The sequence below is a fragment of the Hemicordylus capensis genome, chromosome 3 (assembly GCF_027244095.1).
Source record: "Hemicordylus capensis ecotype Gifberg chromosome 3, rHemCap1.1.pri, whole genome shotgun sequence".
NCBI classification, from domain to species: Eukaryota; Metazoa; Chordata; class Lepidosauria; order Squamata; family Cordylidae; genus Hemicordylus; species Hemicordylus capensis.
The window spans coordinates 205,982,264-206,002,401 of record NC_069659.1 but is presented as its reverse complement, the minus strand read 5'-3'; the positions used below and the strand labels follow the sequence as shown (position 1 = coordinate 206,002,401).

At 43.1% G+C, this 20,138-nt stretch overlaps 1 protein-coding gene across 1 annotated transcript in view; it reads right to left on the bottom strand.

The window, feature by feature from the left end:
• LRMDA (leucine rich melanocyte differentiation associated) overlaps positions 1 to 20,138 on the bottom strand; it is a 603,331-nt gene that overhangs the window by 168,669 nt on the left and 414,524 nt on the right. The gene's annotated exons all lie outside the window — the stretch shown is intronic.

The window sequence follows — 20,138 nt, the reverse complement described above, 5'->3', positions numbered from 1 at the left end:
TCTTTCAAGGATCTGCAGAGTTATTCTCCTGCAGCTAACCTCCATCGGCACATGTCCTCCTCTGCATCTCCAGCCTAGTTTCTTCTAACGAAGAACTCCTTTCTTCCTGGCAACAGCTCTCTAGGTCCCACCCACCTGGTGTGCTGATTGGCTGAGCCCTGGAGTTCACCAGCCTGTCAGTCAAGATAGGGTTCCCTTCCTGTTAACTCTTTAGGGGGAGGAGAGGCTGATCACTGCATTTCCATTTGGATCTTGCATATTATACAAAATCCCAGGTAACTAATAACATAACAAACACAAAATAAAACTAACACCACACACAACAGCATTATACCAAGTCAAATCCTTGGTCCAACTAGCACAGTATTCTCTACAACAACTGATAACCACTCTCCATAGTCTCAAGTCAAGGTCTCTCCCAATCATGCTACCAGAGATCCTTCTTAAGTGGAGATGTGGGCCACTGTGAGCCTGGTGTTATGCTCTGGTTTTTCAGGAACAGACATACCATTTGATCTTGAGAACAAACTTTTATTCAGCCTCCATTTTTTATTTTTGGTTTTTAAAAAGTGAAGAGCGTGTAGTGTGCACTCTTCTGCCCCTTGTGGCAATATTATCTATTCATAACACTAGGGATGTGCAGACTGGTTGGATATCATACTGGTTCACAATCAAATTGGGCTGGTTAGGATATTCAGCCTTGAACTGAACCAGACACGGTTTGGTCCAAGGTTGAACCGAACCTCTCAGGCCAGTTGTGGCCCAGTTAGAGGGTGGTGAGGATGTTGAAATAGTTTAAATTAAGGCATGACTTACCACCACCGGTGGCTGAGGTGGCTGCACATGTGTGGCAGCCATTTTTGGTCATGCAAATGACCCGTGAGCATGTGTGGTGGCCCAAAAAAATTGTCACCACATGCACAGAGGGCCAAAACAGGCCAAACTGGCCCAAAGAGACTCGAGAAGAGGCTGGAGGGAGAGCTGGCGGAGATGCCTCATAGCATCTGCAGCACCCCAGAGACAGCCAAAACCACAGGCCTTGGTAAGTCATTCCTTATTTTAGACTATTGTAATGCCCCCCAGCCATACTCAAACTGGGCCCAAACTGGCTCTAATTCAAGCCGAGCCAGGCCCCCCATTTGAGGGGCCAAAACTGAACATGAATCCAGTTTGGATTTGAACCAAATCGAGCAAACCGATTTTATGCACAACCCTACGAACCACCTGGGATTTTCTGCCTGTAAAGCATCCTCTTTACAACTAAGCAACATACAATCACCATCTACATTAGGCCCATTCACACATTTTGTTCAACACAAATACAAGTATGCAGTGTACACACAGAGGCAAATCTAGGGAAAATAGTGCCCAGGGCAAGCACTGAAAATTGGGCCCCTGTCCAAAACATCTGACACCCATCTTTCAGATAACTTTTTCATAAGATCAGCTGAAAAATACAAGTCAAGCTCATTAATATTTTAATATTTCAAAAACTATTTAGCAGTGGACGTAGCCAGGCCAAAAAATGCTGGAAAACTACAAATTTCAGTATGCTGGGGCTCATGAAATACCCAAATACTATGTGGAGGTATACTTGGAAAACTAAACAGAAGTGCCTGTCTAATTCTCTACGTTGCATTGTAGCATCACTATTACATAAGTTTTAAAAATAAATGGAGAATTTGACTTTTCCCAGATACTCTGAAAATAATTAAAGGATATTCAGAGTAAACTGTGTCACTGCTTGGAATATATTCTAGTCTTTCAGAAAGACAGTTAAAATGAGAGGAAGAGAGGAAGAAACTCCCAGTGGGCCTTAATACTAAGGATTTCACACTGATTGAAAGACAAACTCACCATTAATAGCCATATTATTAAGACATCACATTTAACTCACTTATCACAAGAAGCAAAGTAAAAGCAAATGAATACAATCCTAGCTCATAAGCTTCAGCTCAGTATTCACAAGACCTGATTCTCTGTACATAGTGCCAAACTAAAGTACAGTGGCTTATATTATATTAATTTTTTAAAAAAATTACCTGTAGCCCCTTCGGGGGTTTCCTAAAGGCCATGTGTGGGAGTTCTTCAAAGGTTCCCCCTCCCCCCGCTGGCCTCTAGGGCCTTGCTGAGACCATTTGAGCATGTGTGGTGGCCATTTTTAAAAATATTTTTTTAAATGGCCGCTAAAACCAAAATGGCCACCGTGCATGTTCAAATGGCCTCTGAGAGTCCTGGCATGGCCTAGGGCCTCACAGAGACCATTTGAGCATACGCAGTGGCCACTTTGTTTTCGGTGGCCATTAAAAAAAATTTTAATTCTAAGAAATGGCGCCCCCTTCAAGTGGTGCCTGGGGCATGTGCCCTGCCTGCCCTACCCTAGATACGCCCGTGTACACATGTGCAGATCTGTGCACAGGTTCAATCATTCACATGTTATGTTGAATACAGGCAGAGAAGTACACTTCCTACCTGTATCATGCATTTGAAGAGCCTGTATCCAGGTTCCATAAAGTTCCAGAATTATGGATCAGCCACAAAGAAGCCTCCTTACCTGCCCTTATATGAACTTGTTGATTCACATACAACATTCAAACCCTGATTTTGAGAATCAGGAACATACAATAGGATCACACATTCTCTCCTCCCCTTCAGTGCTAAGAATTAATTACTTCCCATTCAGGCAAACCACAGTTTGTCATTACAACCAAACTGGAAAGCCATTGCCAATTCTGATGTCCAGGAAGTAAATAATTATATAACATTTTTCATACTGTGAAGTATAACTGTGTAAGGAGCGGAGAGTAGAATATGAGTGCACAATACATTACCAAACCATGGTTTGGAAAACCAGAACAGAATATTTAGACCAATCCAGTGTTGAGGGGATCGTCTCTCTAGAAATTGGCAAAACTCTCCTAAGAAATGACTCTAGCCTTCCCGAAACCCCTTTGGCTTCCCTAGTTTTCTCCTGAGCAGGCACCTCAAAATTTGCCTTGAAATCTCATATAGATTCCCTGTGGCAGAAAAAGCATATCCTATATAATAAAACCCTAAGGTACCTGCGTCCGTGCCTCTGGCAGGTGTTCTGCGCATGCGTGGTGCAGAGGCACGGCGGGGGGCCCGGCCCGGCCACGGGGAGGCCAGAGGCTGCGGTGGCGGGCCCGCTTGAGGCACAGATGCTCTGTGCCTGGGCCCACTAGTATAAACATAAATAAACTGATGTTAATGCCAAGTCTTATTACTTTTGCTTACTGCATGAAATTTTTTATCACTAACCCTGGATACCCAGAACTGATGAGGGACAAATGACACTGAAAATTCTACATGACTATTAACTTGCATTGTGTGTGTTTTTATGGATCTCAGATAGGGACATGCCCCCTGACATTTTGCCAGTTTCTAAATAAAACCTTTATGCTTCCCTTGCAATTCTTCAGTCATTTCACTCTACCTTCAAATTTGTCTCAATATCTCAATTTAGACAATGTTTGATGTCAATTTCAGTGCTTTCAAGTGACCATTCTAAGTATCATGATGGGAACATAACGACCAGCCCTACTGGATCAGGCCCAAGGCCCATCTAGTCTAGCATCCTGTTTCACACAGTGGCCCACCAGATGCCACTGGAAGCCTACAGTCAGGGAAGAAATAGATAGAGGCGAGTCTCACAATCAGTGAGAGGGTTTGCAGGGAGAGTGGGCTCACAAGAGGGTTTGCAGGGAGAGTGGGCTTAGGCCACGATCACAATTGCAGCCCTGCATGGCCGGATTGGCTGCCCACACAACAGAGGGCACAGAGCCAGCGTTATGGAGCCGGCGGGGGCTGCGGGGATTGGGGGCCACATGGCCCCTGGAAGTTCCAGGATGCCCTGTGCGAGTGTGTGGGGCATGCTGGACAGACCCCCAAGCCCAGGAGATTGCTTGCATCCTCCCAGCCAGGGGTTCTCCGTATGTGTTACTGCGGCGTGGACCCATGGCGCAGCAATACACAATCACAAAGACGAGGTTAACAGAGCGCTCACTCTGTTAACCTCAGCTAAGGGGAGGGGTACTTTGAGAGGTTTGCTGCCATGTGGCTCCTGTTGCAGCACACAATCGGCAAAAAGCAAGCTGGGCTCCCTTAGCCCGTGTTTTGCCAATCGTGAGAATCACCTCAATGTCTCCTAGGTATATGACGTTCATGCCTTTAAAAAGTTATAGGTCATATCAAGCATGCTGAATTGTGTTCACAAACCAGTACAAAATCTGGAGTTTATAATCACATATATAGTACAGGTAAACCATTCCTGTATCCTACCAAGAAAACGACATGGCTCTGTAGTCGCCAGGAGTCGACATCGACTCAATGGCACAACCTTTCCTTTCCTTTCCTTTCCTTTCCTTTCCTTTCCTTTCCTTTCCTTTCCTTTCCTTTCCTTTCCTTTCCAACTTATATACTGGGGCTAGAATATAAGAACCAAGCAACTAATTCCATGAGTCCAAGGGGACTGGATCTTACACTGCTCTGATAACAGTTGAAGGATGCAACCATGTTCAGTAGGGAAGTCCAAGTAGAGATTACCCATACCAGTTCTCAGCCTTGCATCCAAGCAGCTGATATTGGCCTGAATGACGGTCACATGATCTTGAAGTGTGATCAGCCCATGTGATACAGCCTTCAAGTGTCACTGCAGCATTGTGGGATCTAGCTCCTTTACTGGACCACATGAGCCATGCCTTCAAAATTATATCAGAAGCATAGAAACAATTTGGACGTGTTTTCACCGACTACCAACTTAATTATAATGACCTGTGCTTTTAGTTTTCTTACCCTGCCTAATAATTTATAGGTTCCACTCCCCACCCCGACGTCACACTGTAACATAATGATGAGTGTGTCCTGTTTCATGGCACCTTTGTTGAGAATACAGAACAGGTGTGGAGAATTTGCTATATTGTCACACTTGCTAGCATATGCATCTTTGCTGTAGGCCCTGGGAATTAAGCCCAGCAGAAGGCAACAGAGAAATGAATTACATCTCTCTCCTTGTGTTATTTGAATTTCATGGCGTATACCATGTGGGAAAATGGTTAGCATCTCTCAGAAAACCACAACAGGGTGACTCCATAGGGAGATTAAGTCATTACACTGTTCCAGTGATTACAGCATGACTGCTTAAACGGCAATGCAAATTGGAAAATACTTCCCTGTTAACATTCACTGCAAAGAGATGGAAGCCTAGTGTTTCTATTGATGCACTGTTTAATCAAATCTTATCTCTATTTTCATCACACTGTAAAGTGCCAGAGTCTGTCAGAGCCCAATCAAGTACTGAGTACCACCAACATGTTTTGCTTTAGAATAAAGACACTTAAAACAGATTGTAGAATGATTGAAGAATTCACCATAAACTGAACAAAATACAATGCCAAGGAGGAAGAGAGCATGCCTAGAGCTCTCAAACGATCCTTTAAATGCCCCTCCCCCAACCCCAATGAACTTCTATGGAAGTAAAGAGTTTCGATAATACTTGTGAAATTTCTGAGGGAGCGCTCCATACATCCCTAGTTGGATCCCAGCTTGCAAGTCAGAACATGCAGGCTTTTCCATTGGCTATCACTCACAAAAAGGGTGAAATGGGCCAGTCTCCGTCAGTCAGGAAAACAATAATTTGAACCCTTTTAAGTATCATTGGTTTTTTGCCCTGAAATAGATAGGAGAAAACAGGGGAAAGAAAAAGGACTACCACAATGCTTTTACAGTAGTTGGAGGGTGAATGAGAACAAACTGGTGATCATTACAAAGCTATGAAGTACATGTCTTACAGTACGTATTACCCTGAATGGAGCTGATGGTGTCTGTGCTTTTAGGTCCACTCATGAGACCTACTGTGAAGGCAGAATGAACAAGCTTTTCTCCCCTTGACATTATACTCTTGCTCAGAAAATCTCAGGTAAAATTACACACCCATAAAACATGGGATGCCATCATTTCCTATTGTGAGATACTAGCTGTAAGGAGGAACCCCATCAAATCTCTCTGCTTTGTGCATTTAATGGTTGCTCTCATGATATCATTATAGAAGCAACATTGACTATTCTGGGTGTATTGTTTTGAAGGTTCCTTCTAAGAGTGGCTTATAATTTGTTCAAGTTAGAAAGTCTCATGAAATCAGATATGTCCAGATACAGCAGGAAGTGAAACAGACACATCCTTCAGTGGTTGCCTGCACAAAAACTCACTACTACAGGTTATTTTACAAATGTTTATTATGAAGAGAAACATGTGACTGTCATTAATGAACAAAACCTTCATCTCTAAAATCCTAGAAGCATGTCAAAACCAGGTAGATGAAAAAACTGGGTGGAGGAAGAGGAGAGGAAACCATCCTGAAGACCTTTTGAACCATGAGAACGCCAGGAGTAAGGTACTCATTGGTGCATTCATTGTAATCATTTGCCAGTACAAGAAACAAATGATGCCACCTGCAAACAATGTGTTTTATATTTGCCTGCTACAATCCTTTCCATCATTATATTTAGGCAAGACAGGTCAACAATAGTACATTCCTCCCAGCCTGGGATGAATGCAGGCTGCCTGAAATCTTCGTCTAATTCGGAGCAGCATTATACTGTCTGATGTGATCTACACTATCCTCAACCCTGGCAGATGCATCTAACAGCTGGAGAGAGCCACCTGCCATACTTTCTCATGCATAGTAAAATCCCTTAGACCAAAGGTACAGGTACAAGGGAGTCCTTGGGAAACAAGTGAGGTTAGCTTAGAGCCACATTCTCAAGTAGAACAGAAGTCACACAAAGTCTCCCCCTCTGTTCTTTCGAATTAGATGGGAGATTTAAAAATATGTCTTGAAAAGTATACCTGAAACAGATTTCAGTCCACAGCCCAACAAAGTCACAGCTTGAATGTAAGCTGATATAGGACCAATTTCTATATTAGTTTGAGTGGTGTGTTTGAGTTCAGTTCTGTGACCCTCTTCACATATATCTTAATTGGTGTGACTGCTGCTTCTACAACTACTCCCACACCAGTCCAAGTACATGCAAAGCCCTGCACTCACTTTATGTGTCTTTATTGAATGCTTACCAAGGGAGCTGGCTGTTACTTGTGTGTTATGTAAACCCAAAAGAAAAACAAAGCATGTGGGTAGAAGCCTTTATGAGTACTTGGACTGCATGTGAGCAAACATGAAAACAGCAGAAGTAGCAGCCATGGCAGTATACGTTCATACAAAGAGTACTTCAGGAAAGAGCATATTGAATGGTTAGATATAATAGAGGCAATACTTTACACACTGCTAATCTTGCTAAAATGTACATCCTAGTGATGCCACTGTAATTAACCTAATTCATAATACGAATCTGGTTAGCTTGCAATGCTTGGCTGATACGGATTTGTAGAATCCAGTGGAAAGAGTTGTGCTATGCAAGGACAAGACAGCGGAGTTGAATCAGGAATATTAATGGTTTACTGAGATAAATATTTGTCCGACAGGTGACTCCACCATCAATCGCCATGAAGGGCTTGAGGGGTGGCAGCAGTGAGCCCTCAGGAGCAGCGGCAGAGGGGATAGCCATGCAGAGCCAAAAGGAGGCTCCCGAGGAAGATGAGTGGGCCAAGCGGGTGGTGAGCAAGGCACCTCCCAATGACATCAGCGAGGCGCCTCATGGAAAAGGGAGGGGGTGGGTGACAGAGCACGAGTCAAGGGAATGGAAAGCATCTGCTGACCAGGGGGCTGTACCAGGGGGCTAATAAAGGAGGGTGGTGGCCCAATTGAGGAGGATGGGGTTTGTGTAATTTGCCAACAGGCCTATAAAACAGCAGCGGCCCGTGATGAGGGGGCGGAGGAGGAAGAGTAATAAAAGTTACTAAAGCACCATTTAGAAGCTGGCCTGGATCAAGGAATGGATTAACCAAAAACACCACAGAATTAAGAGAGCTATTTAGCCCAAAGCTCTCAGGCTTGCAATGGTGCCTGGCCTGACATCTGCCCAGGTATACAAATCCAGCTGCTTTGCAGATGTATGCCCGTTTTTTTGGTTAATCCCTTATTCTCAGTTAAATTCTTACTGGCTGCTGTGAAACCCTCACTGTGAAACTTCAGTGAACTATTTCAAATGGACATGTATGTGGCCTCCCTCGACTTGTCACCTGCAAAATAGTGGCATCCACGTGTGCTAAAAGTTCAGTCATGCACTACAGAAATTGGACCACAGAAATTGGGTGTGTGAGGCACCACCATTATGCATGCACCAGAATTAGGAACCTGGAGGAACTCTTCAGGAAAAGGGCTGAGCTTTCTCTAAGCACTTGCCAAGAAAGTTCTAACAGCCAATTACTAATTGAACTCAAAGCGGCTCACCCATCACTACTCTACCCTTGTTAAATGCAAAGGATATGATTTTAAAATGGACTAGCTTTTTTTGTTTGTGCACCTCCATCTGTAAGTGACATGTACTTTTTCATTTTACTTAAAGTTTCCATGAAACCAAGCAGCCTGCACACTTTTTCATCTATATAAATTGGTCCATAAAGATGCCATGTACCCCAGGTTCACACTACTTGATTACAATTGGCAATTTATAAAAACAGCATAAAAGAATCTCTAAAAGGTAGAGTAAGTCTTTACTATCATTCATGTAAGATAATGGATTCCATTTCAAAAGTAAAAATAAAGAAGTGAAATAAGATCTCTGGATATTTTATTGTTCTCTTTGTGCATTAATGGTGTAGTTTAATATTTCCTGCACTTATCGATGGAACCTTGCATCCTCGAAATACAGGAAAGTTTAAACTCATGATTTCCTTTAATATCTCAAATTAGTTGGCTACCATTGCTTTATGGAGATTATTAATGCATCTGTTCCTGGCATTTTGCCCTTCACCATTTGTCTTTGAGATCTTGCTCCAAATTCAATTTTTGCTGGATTTTAGTTACATAAAACTTCCAAAGAGCATTAACTCTTATTCTCCATATAGGCTCCTCTTTAGGCACACAAAGGGCTTTGAAAAATGCACCCTTATTCATCAAATGACAGACTTAATTTTAAATCCTGCTGGACGTAAGCACATCTTAAATTATTTAGTGTAATGGCATCAGTGGCCACTTTGCATCCGTTACATACTGTTTGAAAGTTATGGAAATTATGTAGAACTAGGCTGCCAAAGAATTATTATGCATCTTATTGAAAGGTGTCAAACTTAAGGATCTACTCAGTATCCAACTAAAATAAATGGGACTTGCCAAACCATTTCAAAACACTACACAGGGACACACAGGAGTTACAAGGGACACACAGGAGATTCAGGGGTGTGTGACTGGACAGCCCTTCTCCTCCTCCTTCTCCTCCTTCCTCTCCTCCTCCTCATATCAAAAACGTCTTTTTATTTCCTTCAAAAATTCCTTGGATGCTTCCTCAATGTAGCAGCTACTTTTTATGCAACTGCTTAAAAACGAAAACTGCTAATGGTAATTGTGGTCTTAAAAGAAGAATTCCCTTCTGGGTGAAAGAGCCATTTCTCTTCGAATATGTGCTTTTTGCCATATGTGTGCATCATCTAAATATGAAGCACTTAAAAAAAAATTTCTCATACTTATATATGCAGATTATCAACTAAAATTGAAATGATAATTTAAATAAAAATTCTTTTACTGCCCTAGAAGATACTGCCCCACCTCCAAGAAATTGATTCAGTCTTACCAAAGTTTTTCTTCCTTTACTCAAATTTCCTTTGATGTTTTGCTCCAGCAGGAAACTCCATGTTTGCCTAAACCATTTGGCTTTAGGTGAAATCTGGAGACAAATCTACATGACTTAATTCAATCTCAATTCAATACAAAGCAAGACCACCCACTCACCCACAGACTATACTGCAAGCAAAAAATTAAGGCATTAGCAACCTAATCTCAGAACCCTGTTCCTCAAGTGATGGCCAGTGGGGCCCAAGAGGAATACCACCACATTTCTGCAACTGGACCAGCAAGCTTCTGCTGCAGTGTTCACATTAAAGGGAGTCCAAGCCCGCCACAGCACCCCCAGCTTCTGTACTGGTCTCTTTAGCTGCTGCTTTTCAAAGGCCATAAGAATACTATAATTTGGCTCAAATTCTGGGCAACTAAGTATGGATTTTGCAGGTTTCATTAAACCCCTCCCTGACCTTTTTACTTTATTTCAAGCACTGTCCTGTTGCTTCCTCACACCCCTTGTTAATATTTAAATTAAATTAACTGGTTAAAAGGCAGATAATTAATCAATCAACAATTCCTTAATCAATCTGCATTCCTAGTTAGCATAGCTGTCTACTCAGCCAATGTCAGCCATTCTCACATTTGTCACTTGCTGTTCTTCCAAAGCTTAAGCATATTTTCCCAACAACCTCTGGAGGCAAGGAAGGTCCCTGGCTCTACATCACACAGTAAGTATCATGGTTGAGTGGGGATCTGAACCCAGATCTCCCTGGTGCATGTCCACCACCATATCCACTATTAAATACTGATTTTTATGAAATGAGAGCAAATGCAAAGATATGTTTCAGAGAAAGATGAAGTGGTCTATTCATACTGTGCCTTTTTCTGACCAATCTTCTGCTTGCTGCACTTTCTAGCTTGAGTCACAGACCTCAGGGACTATGGCTTTGAGAACACATATTCTACAGTACAGCTCCTTCTGCCTGCCCAACAGTGATTTTGCCCTGAGGCAAATGTCATTGAACTCTATCCTAAACATGTATAGCGAGCGCAAAGACCCAGTAGATCAACTTTAATGGATGGTTCAAAAAGGTGAAATAACTGTCCTGGAAAAAAATTCCTCTACATCAAAACAGAGAAGCAACAACATTCCTTCCAGATGTGCAATAAGAAGTGAAAGTCACAGTATTCCCCAAGGATGTAAGCACGCTTATAATTTCAAAGACCAATGCCAAGGAACGCCGCCAGATTCAGTCCACAAAAAAATGTTTGATGAATTACCACCATGAGCATTGACTCTGCAGATAAATGACTGTGAGTAGACTACTTTTATGCCTCAGTGGAGGAGGATAAATTTACCTTTTGTTTGAGAATGGGATGCACCGAGAATGTTGTTGGCCATTCCTTCTTTCACTGATCTTAAAACACATTATTAGAATCCATAGCTTTCTAAATTTAATTTAAGCATGTCTGCACAGGTTTAGATAAAAGACCGCACAATCATAAAATGCATTGTGAGTTGTCCTCACTCAAGCTAAGGGTAGAAACTACAAACAAAATAAGGGTAACCAAACCACAAACAATAATTTGCTCCCCAGTGTCAGAAACCTTCAAGGTTTTGAATTGCAAGTCACATGGACTGGGAACTAGGGTAGTAGGATCAAAGACAGAGCCCTTGTTAAAAATGGAAAACCTAGGCAGTATGAATATTAAAGGCCTGGACCTCTTCCTGGTCAACAGAACAATAGCTTCTGCCTGATGCATTTAAGGCTCCAATTCCTAGCTTCTGTTTCAAAAATTGATCTCACTGAGACTGAACTGGAGAACAGGTCTAGCTTTTCAAGATGACCCTAACCAGCTCAGCTGTGAAATGTTTTCCCCAAAGGTTTGCAAATCATAACTACAATGGCTGATTAGTAGGGATGTGTGTTTCATTTCGGATACAAAATGTTTTGTGCACAAAACAGGCCATTTCGGCTGTTTTATAGCCAAAACAAAACACCCAGTGCTCAAAACAGAAAATTTTGTAGCCAAAACAAAACGTCCCTGTTTCGGATACAAAATGTTTTTTTGTTTCGGCTGTTTTGGAACTCCATCTTGAAATCACAAAAGGTCTTTCTCCTTCAGTCTCCATTTTGAGTTTTGACATCTGTTTGAATTTCCAGCCATTCCAGCTTGCAGATTGGCCAGCGAAAGCATGGGCTGATCTGCTGGCAATTACCTCCTTATTCCTTTAAAGCAAATTTAAGGGTAAATTTTACCCTCATTGGCTAGTGGGGCAGTGTGCATTTACACTCATTGCCCAGTGGGGCAGTGTGCATTTCATTGTTGTTATTTGACACTGTTGTGTATAGATCAATTGCATTTCTGGGTGGGGGGATGTGCATGTGCATGACCTTTGGAAATCTGCCTGATTTTTTCCAAAGCTCTGCTGTTGTTGATGTGTGATGTTGATGTTATTTGGGGTGGATTTGGGGCAGAAAGGGGGCTTTGGGGGCAGAAGAGTGGTTCAGGTAGTAGTGCCCCAATGCGTGCCTGCTGCCACCCAGATTCCAAAGGAATTGGGGAAAGGGCTGATTTTTAAAGAATTTCTGAAGTTGACATGTCTTTGGGGCAGATTCGGAGCAGAAAGGGGGCCTGAGGGGCAAAACAGTGGGTTGCGTGGCAGTGCCCCAAGGGGTGCCTGCCACAACCCAGATTCCAAAGGAATAGGGCAAAGGGCTGATTTCTTAGGAATTGTTGAAGTTTATGCTTCTTTAAGGTCCCCCCCTCCCAGGGAATAATGGAGGTTTCAGAAGACCCATAACTCCACCTGGGGGCCACTGGGGTAGCTGGGAGCGAGTGGTGGTGTAGTGCACACAGGGTGCCAACCACCCCCATGGGTTGCTAACCCATGGGGTGCTGGGTTCTGTTGTTTCTGAGGTGTTCTGAGTAGAGATTCTCTGGTAGCATATGAGATTTTCAATGACAAACCATGAATCCACTCTCATATGCTACCAGAGAATCTGAATCTACACTCAAACATCTCAGAAACAACAGAACCCAGTACCCCATGGGTTAGCAACCCATGGGGGTGGTTGGCACCCTATGTGCTCTAAACCACCACTCGCTCTGGGCCACCCTGGTGCCCCCCAAGTGCAGTTATGGGGCAGGAATTATGGAGGTCCATCATTCCCTATGGGGAAGAACTTTATAGATGTGCAAACTCCATTACATCTTTAAAAATCAGCCCTCTGCCCAATTCCTTTGAAGTAATTTTGGCAGCTTCCTTGCCCCCACTGGGCACTACCACCCACCCTACTCTGCTCTGGGCCACCCCTTTCCCCCCAACATGAAGCTATACTTTTGCTGAAACCTCCATTCTTCCCTAGGGGAAAAATCCTAAACTTCAAAAATTCACCAAAAACCAGCCCTTTGCCCAATTCCTCTGAAATGTGGGTGGTAGTTTCCACCCATTGGGCACTACCACCCCCACCCACTAGTTTTTCCCTGGGGCCATTTTTCAAAATCCAAAACGTTTCAGATTCGGATTTTGCAATTTTGAACAAAGAACAAAATTGGGGTGTTTCGGATTGGCTGATTTCAAACAAAGAAAAAAAGGGGGTGTTTCGGATTCGGGCCAAAAACAAAACAGGGGGGGGGGACGCACAACCCTACTGATTAGTCTGTAAAGAAATAATTACAACTGAAAATTAGAATGTCCTTATAATTAAAAAAAAAGCCTAGATGGCTAAAAAAATGAATTAGATAAATTCATGGAGAATATCACCTCCTTGCAAAATGTGATTGAACTGTTTTAATAGTTGTTTATGAAGGCTTGTTAGGTGTTTAAGCCAAAAGCCATGCAGTTCATCATCGCCTGGTGCAGTACAATTTTTAATTTTCTTTGCTCTTTCACTTATTAATTCTGGTGTTATTATTAGATCTTGCATTTGTTGGTTACATTTTTCGACCTCTTTCACCCAGCCTGCTTTTTTATTATAATCTATTGGATTGTCCCATAATTTCCCCCAGAATTGCACTGTTTCTTCTTTATTTGGTGTTTCTAGGTTTCTTGCAGTTTCTCCTTCTATGCTTTGGTAGAAACGTCTCTGATTCAACTGGAATTGGAGATTCTGCCTGTGTTGTGTAATTCTGGCTTCGTATCTGCTAATCTTCTTTGACACTGCTGTTATTTGCTGCTTTATTATTTCCAGGACTTCTCTAATTATCCTTGAATCTAGATGGTAATTTTGGATCAGATACAGTTTGGTGTTTTCATTCTTCAGCTTCTTGTCTTTCATATCTTTCAACTTACTAGCATCTGATCTAAGCCTGGCGATTTTATTTTCTAATCTAATCTTCCATTTAGGTGATGTACTACTTTCTTTTTTTACAGGTCCACTGATCTTATATCCGAGCTGTTGTGTTGTTATTGTTGCTGCACTGTACATTAGTTGGTTTGTTTATTGCAAATTCTTGGTTGTTATTTCTGCAAGTGCAGCATTGACATCTTTTAATGCCTGAGCAAGTTGTTTTTTGGCAACTGTATTTAGAGCTGGAAGTCGAACCCTGGTGGTTGTTTGGTTCATGTGCTCAGTTATTTTTTGCTTTAGTTTTTGTTGCTTTTCTGTTAAACGGCATTTGGGTTTTTGAGGTGAAGACAAAGGGGAGGTTGCCTGGTTTTGATTTTGAAACAGTTCAGCAACAGTGGTATCCTCTATTTCCAACACCTCCTCCACCTGCGCCTGAGCAACTGCTTCAGTTGGTAGTAATTCTTCTTCCATATCTTGAGCCTGTGTTGCTCTTTGCAGTTCTTCCAGCTCAACTCCTGTGAATACTTTATTTCTTATTATGAATCTTCTCTGGTCTGCTAGCCTTTGTTCTGTTATTTCTGTATCTGGATGCTTCTGTTTCCAAATTTGGTACATTCTTGTTAAATAACCTCTTCTAGTTGGACTAGACTTGTAATAGCAGATCATTATTTCCTTGTTGGCATTTTTTTGTATATTTTTTTTGGTTAAGCGACGTTTCTTCCAGTAACTTTGCTGTCTTCAGCCCTGGTTGCTCAACTGAAGATCCTGAGTCCTGTTGTCCACTTGCCACCAGATGTCCAGGGACTCCAGCACCTGGCGCGGTCCTTGTTGACCCGGGTGACGACCGTTCTGGTATAGATTTATTAAAGTTACGTCTCACCATATTGTTGATGGGAGAGGCACTCTTTGTCTGGCTCCTCTGGTGAGACCTGTCCAGTATGGTTGGACCTCTGGCATAGCTCTCACCTTCCTCAGAGCACGCAAGCCCCACAACCACTCCAAGGTAGTGCCTCATTGGGGGATGATGATGATGATGATGATGATGATTAATTCAATTTCTATACCTACACGTATACCTACTACCTATTTGCCTATACGTCCTGCTTCTGGGCTTGGCCAAGGCCTGAAACAGGATGTTGGGCCTTTGGTCTGATCCAGCAAGGCCTTCCTTATCCTCTTATTCTTTAAGGATTCTAGCCCATATACCTCTGCAAGTAAATTCTGAAACCCTGAGTCAAATGAAAACAAATGAAATGTTATGTGTAAGAAATTCTCTTGGCAAAACCTGCAAATGCTTATTACCACATTTCTTAACTGGCACAAAATCTAAGCAAAGTCTTGAGGTGCAAATGATCTGCAGTCTATTTAACATCATGGCTATTTATTTTTATGGGCACTCATTATTGCTCTTTACCCTAAATTATAGGTATATTCCTGGCGGCAGTTTCCCTGCTCTGCAAACTCTACAGTGCTTTCTTATTTAATTTCCAAATCTTCCTTAATACCTCGTCAGTCAAAAATGCAGTGCCACATACACTAACGCTTAGACTGAACAAAGAAAGCATAATGTAGAACACAAAAAATTGGGCCCTTAATAAGGCATTTACCCAGTTCTGGGGTAAATGCCATTTTCTGGAAAGCATCTATCAGCCAGGCTATCAACAAGCAAATCCTTAATATTCTACCCCATTCACCATTCCAACATTCTATCACATTTTAGTGTGGTCAAGAAACAGAAACCGGGATGGGTCTATGCACATAGGAGCTGGCTTGATCCTTATTAGGTGAAATTACCAGAGGCACTGTCTAGATTTAGCCCCTGCTGTGCATCTTTTTGCTTTCTCCTACACATGTGAATGGCTGCCACGCATTCCCATGAGGAAATGCAAAGTACTATACTTGAAGAGCAGAGGAAGGAAAGTGAACCAAGGGAAGAGAGGGCCACGGGTTGAGGGGTAGACAGTGAGTCTTAGGGAGTGGGTTGAGGATTTGAGAATAGAAGTATGGACCCGTAACAAAATGTTGCAGTATATCCCTGGTGTGTATGTGTTACCTGTGCCTGTGCCTCAGCATGGTGGAAGTTTTAGGCACCTTTCCCCTCAGAAGCAGAAGTGGTTGTGACTCTCTTGGGGGAGTATTCTTCAAGCTGAGAAGTTTCCCACTCATTTTGTTCAAGTCCTCCTTCCCTTCTTTTGCCACTGAGTTCCATTAGTTCCGACCACCGTGCCCTCTGAGCCTATAAACATTCTGAAGCTCTTCTAATGATCCATGAGAAGAGCTTCTGTTGAGCTTGCAGGGAGAGTGGGCTTAGCCTGCTCTCCCTGCAGACGAGCAGCCACTCGTAGCTGGGTGGCAAGATCAGCTGCCCACAGTGCTGCCAGCTCCATCATGGAGCCGGCGGGGACTGCAAGGATTGGGGGCTATGTGGCTCCTGGAAGTTCCAGAATGCCCTCTGCAAACATCCGGGGCATCCTGGAGAGACCCCCAAGTGACACACAAGCAACCAAATGAGGTTAATGGAGTACTCTCTCTATTAACCTCATTTAAGAGTAGGGGGAATTAAACGGGCTAGCTGCCTTGGGAGCACTGGGCTCGCCAGCAAGCCCAGTAGTTTCCACGATCCCTGGAAAGTGGGCTATGCTCCCTTATCCTGCTTTCCAGGGATCGTGGGAATAGCCTCTCTGTTTCATTGAGCTACACTGGAGGTTTGAGGGTTTGGGAACCCTACTGAGATGTTTCTTCTTCCAATTTTTGGGAAGCCAATGTATCTGCAGGTTACCCTGAGACTGCTGGTACCTCCCTCTTGCCCATTGATGCTCCATTTATACATTCATAGGGATCATAATATACAGCTTTTTTGGAAATAGATAAAAGGTAACTGGAAAATAGATTAGAAGAGCTGGCTGAAGTATGGGGTGGAATGTACGGCTATGCCAAATTTTTGCCCACCAAAACATTTGGTCAACTGGGCGAGACAAAAAGGTTTACAAACTCCCTCACATTTTTCATGAGCTGCTTGCCATCTGTTCACAGCTGTTTCCTTCCTTGATTTGCAACGTTACCATCATTTTTTAAAATGTGGCTTCTTCCAGCCAATTAGGAATCACATAGACAATGCAAAATAATATAATCAGACAGCCCATCAGATGTGGCTTTGTGGCATCACAAAGCCAACTCTCAGAACTCAGAATAAGTTTAGGAAGCAATAACTTCACTCTAAATGGATGTCCTGATGATACCATGCAGCAGTGATATCACACAGTCAATCAGATTTAGCAATGTGATGATATCACATAACCAAATCAGAGGGTTTCCTTGCCTCTGAAGGGCAAATGGTTTTGCCCTGTTGTGCAGTCCCCCTCGATAAGTGGCATAATGGGGAATGTATTGAAGGGGTGAAGTTTTTCATCTCAGCCATAGTGGACAGAGATGGGATAACAAGAGCCCTCCCACCTTTAAAACTCCATGGGCTTTTTCACTAATTGTTATAAAAATGGTTTTACAGTATCTTAAAAGAGGGTCTTTGCATGCAAACTGAAGGGTTTAAATATCACCATTCTTATTTTATTATGGATTATGTGCTGAACTAGTTCTGTCAAGTTCAGAACAGAATGCCATAATTTTGAGCACATGCATCTTTTTTCCTTCCTGTATGGAAACAGTTTGACACACATGCCTATTTCTCCTGTCACAGAAAATGTCCAAGAATATTTCGATAAACAGCCATTATGCGGCAGCACTTTAGAGCTATAACAGCATCAGCTTTAGCAAAGAATTGACAGGGCATCAAAAACAATCACATAAAGCTTAATTGTTTTTTAGAAAGAACTCTGCAAAAATATCATGCGGACAATCAGACTTTTAGAGAATAGATAGATAGATAGATAGATAGATAGATAGATAGAGAATGAGGGGCTCAATTTGCACTAATTCCACCCTCTGTAATGGCTTGTTGTGGATTCTCACTCTGTCACTGTACTTCAGAACAGAAGAAAGCAACATGGTAAAGAAACATTTCCTTTCAAAAATGCAAACCATGAAACACAGCAAAGTAAACACTAGATTAAGGGCCTTCCTGGTGGTTGCACCTTATCTATAGAATGCAGCAGGGGCAGAGCCAACATTGTGTGAACAGGTTTAAAGAACCCAAGCTGCGCCCTTCAGGGGCCATGCCTCGTGCCCCAGCCTCATGCCCTCTGTGTTTGCTGTCAGATGCAGGGACATAGTTTAGCTTGCAAATGGGGCTGTATAGTCCTGTTTGAGAGAAAAACTGGCCAGCACCATGTTCACAGTGCAGCCGGAGCGGTTTTCCCTTCCTTTAAAAGCTCCCAGAGATGCTGAGAACATGGTGCTGGCCGATTTAGCTCCCAAATGGGGTCATACGGCTCCATATGCAAGCTAAATCCAGCTAGCTCTTTGGCCGATTTTGCTCCCAAACGGGGCTGCATGGCCAGTCTATGTAGTAGGAATGTGCAAAACATTTCAAGCTCAAAATGTTTCAATCTCAAAACGGCCACTTCGGGTGTTTTGCGCTCAAAACAGGGCCTGTTAAAATAAATGGCCTGTTTTGAGTTTGAAACAGAACTCTGTTTTGATCAAAACATCTCGAGCGCCATTTTGGAGGCTTAATTTTGGAGACTTTTTACACAAATCAAGTGTTGTCATGGGCAACTGTGCCCCCATTGGCTGGGGGGAGGGAGAGGCCAAATGAGGGACTTTCAAAATGTATTTAAGGGGACTTTGGGAGGCAGAGTGATCTTATAGTGTCTCTTTCTCTTGAGGATAGTACATCAGAGGACTGAATCAGAGACTGCAGCAGCACTGAGAGCAGACTGGTGGTGGTGGTCTGGGCCTGCCTGCCTGGTCCAGTGGAGACAGAGTGTGTTTGCTGGGCTTATCTGTCTCTCTTTATTTTCCCTTTTAATTTGCAGTGCCAACAACTGCTTTTCTTTTCTTTTTCTTTCTTTTTTAAATTGTACCAGCAGCCCCAGTGGCTTTAACTGGGTGCTGCTTTGAATTCTTCTTCTTCTGTGGATTTCTTCTTCTTCTTGAATGTAGCCAGCTCCTAGTGGCTTTAATAACTGGGGTGCTGTGTTGACTTTTTTCCTTTTCTTTTGCAGCCCCAAGCTGCACCTTTATTGCTGCTGTTGTGTCCCTGGATTGCACTTCATTTTTTGTTTTTGTACACTGGTGTGTTCGGGTGCCCAGCCTGCCAGGTTCTCTCTGCTTGTTTCCCTGGTATTTTTTTAGTGTTTTTCTTTTCCAAGCTTTTCTCACCTGCCCTTCCCTCAACTGTTGATGTCTGCTCAGCCCAAGTTCCTCAGAGAGCAGCATCCGGCCAGAATCCAGCAGAATATGCTAGAAGGTAAGCCCCTCTGCCTCCCACCCTGCCAGGTTATTTAAATAGGGCCTAGTCTGGGGAAGGGATTTAGGTACTAGTAGGTACTAGGACTGTCAGATGGGGGGGGGGTAGGAGAGGTCACAGTAATCCTCTTTCCCTTCCCTTTGACTTATCCCATTGTTGCTTTCTTGCGTCCAAAAAAAAGCCCCCCCCCATAAAGCCTTATTCATTATTTGGGATGATTTGGTTTTTCTACTTCTGTGTGTGCACTACAGTGCTATAGATAGCATTGTGTGTGAACACACAAGCATAAATAGACCACCCGCACATCCCCTTTTTAAATACTCACCATAAAGGTGCTTCTTATTTTCCCCCACCCCCACATAAGAGTTAAGGCTTGAATTAAAAAAAAACCCAAAGATGTCTGGGAGGGTGTGAGGCAGAGCAAGAAGCAGACAGAAGGAGGGGTGATGCTAGTCGTGGTGGGCAACAGCAAAGGGGCCTACTTCTCCGAGTCATCCCTACTGGTGTGGTTGTGTGCAGGCTCTCCTTTCCGGAGGAGGGTGATCTTGTAGCACAGCCACTGGTCAGGGAAGAAGCTCTTCCTGTGGCAGTGGATCCTATGAGGTTCAGGGGAAAGGTTGGAAATGTGTTAAAAATCACCGGCTTGCCCATTTATTTTGTGGGCTGGGTGGCAGGTTGCACCCATCATGCCCTACCAACCAACCCACCTTAGTGTCCCTAAGAGCTACGCTTGGGAAACAGTGGGTTGTTTCTAGTTCCCCATTGTTCCCTATGGCCAGAACACATG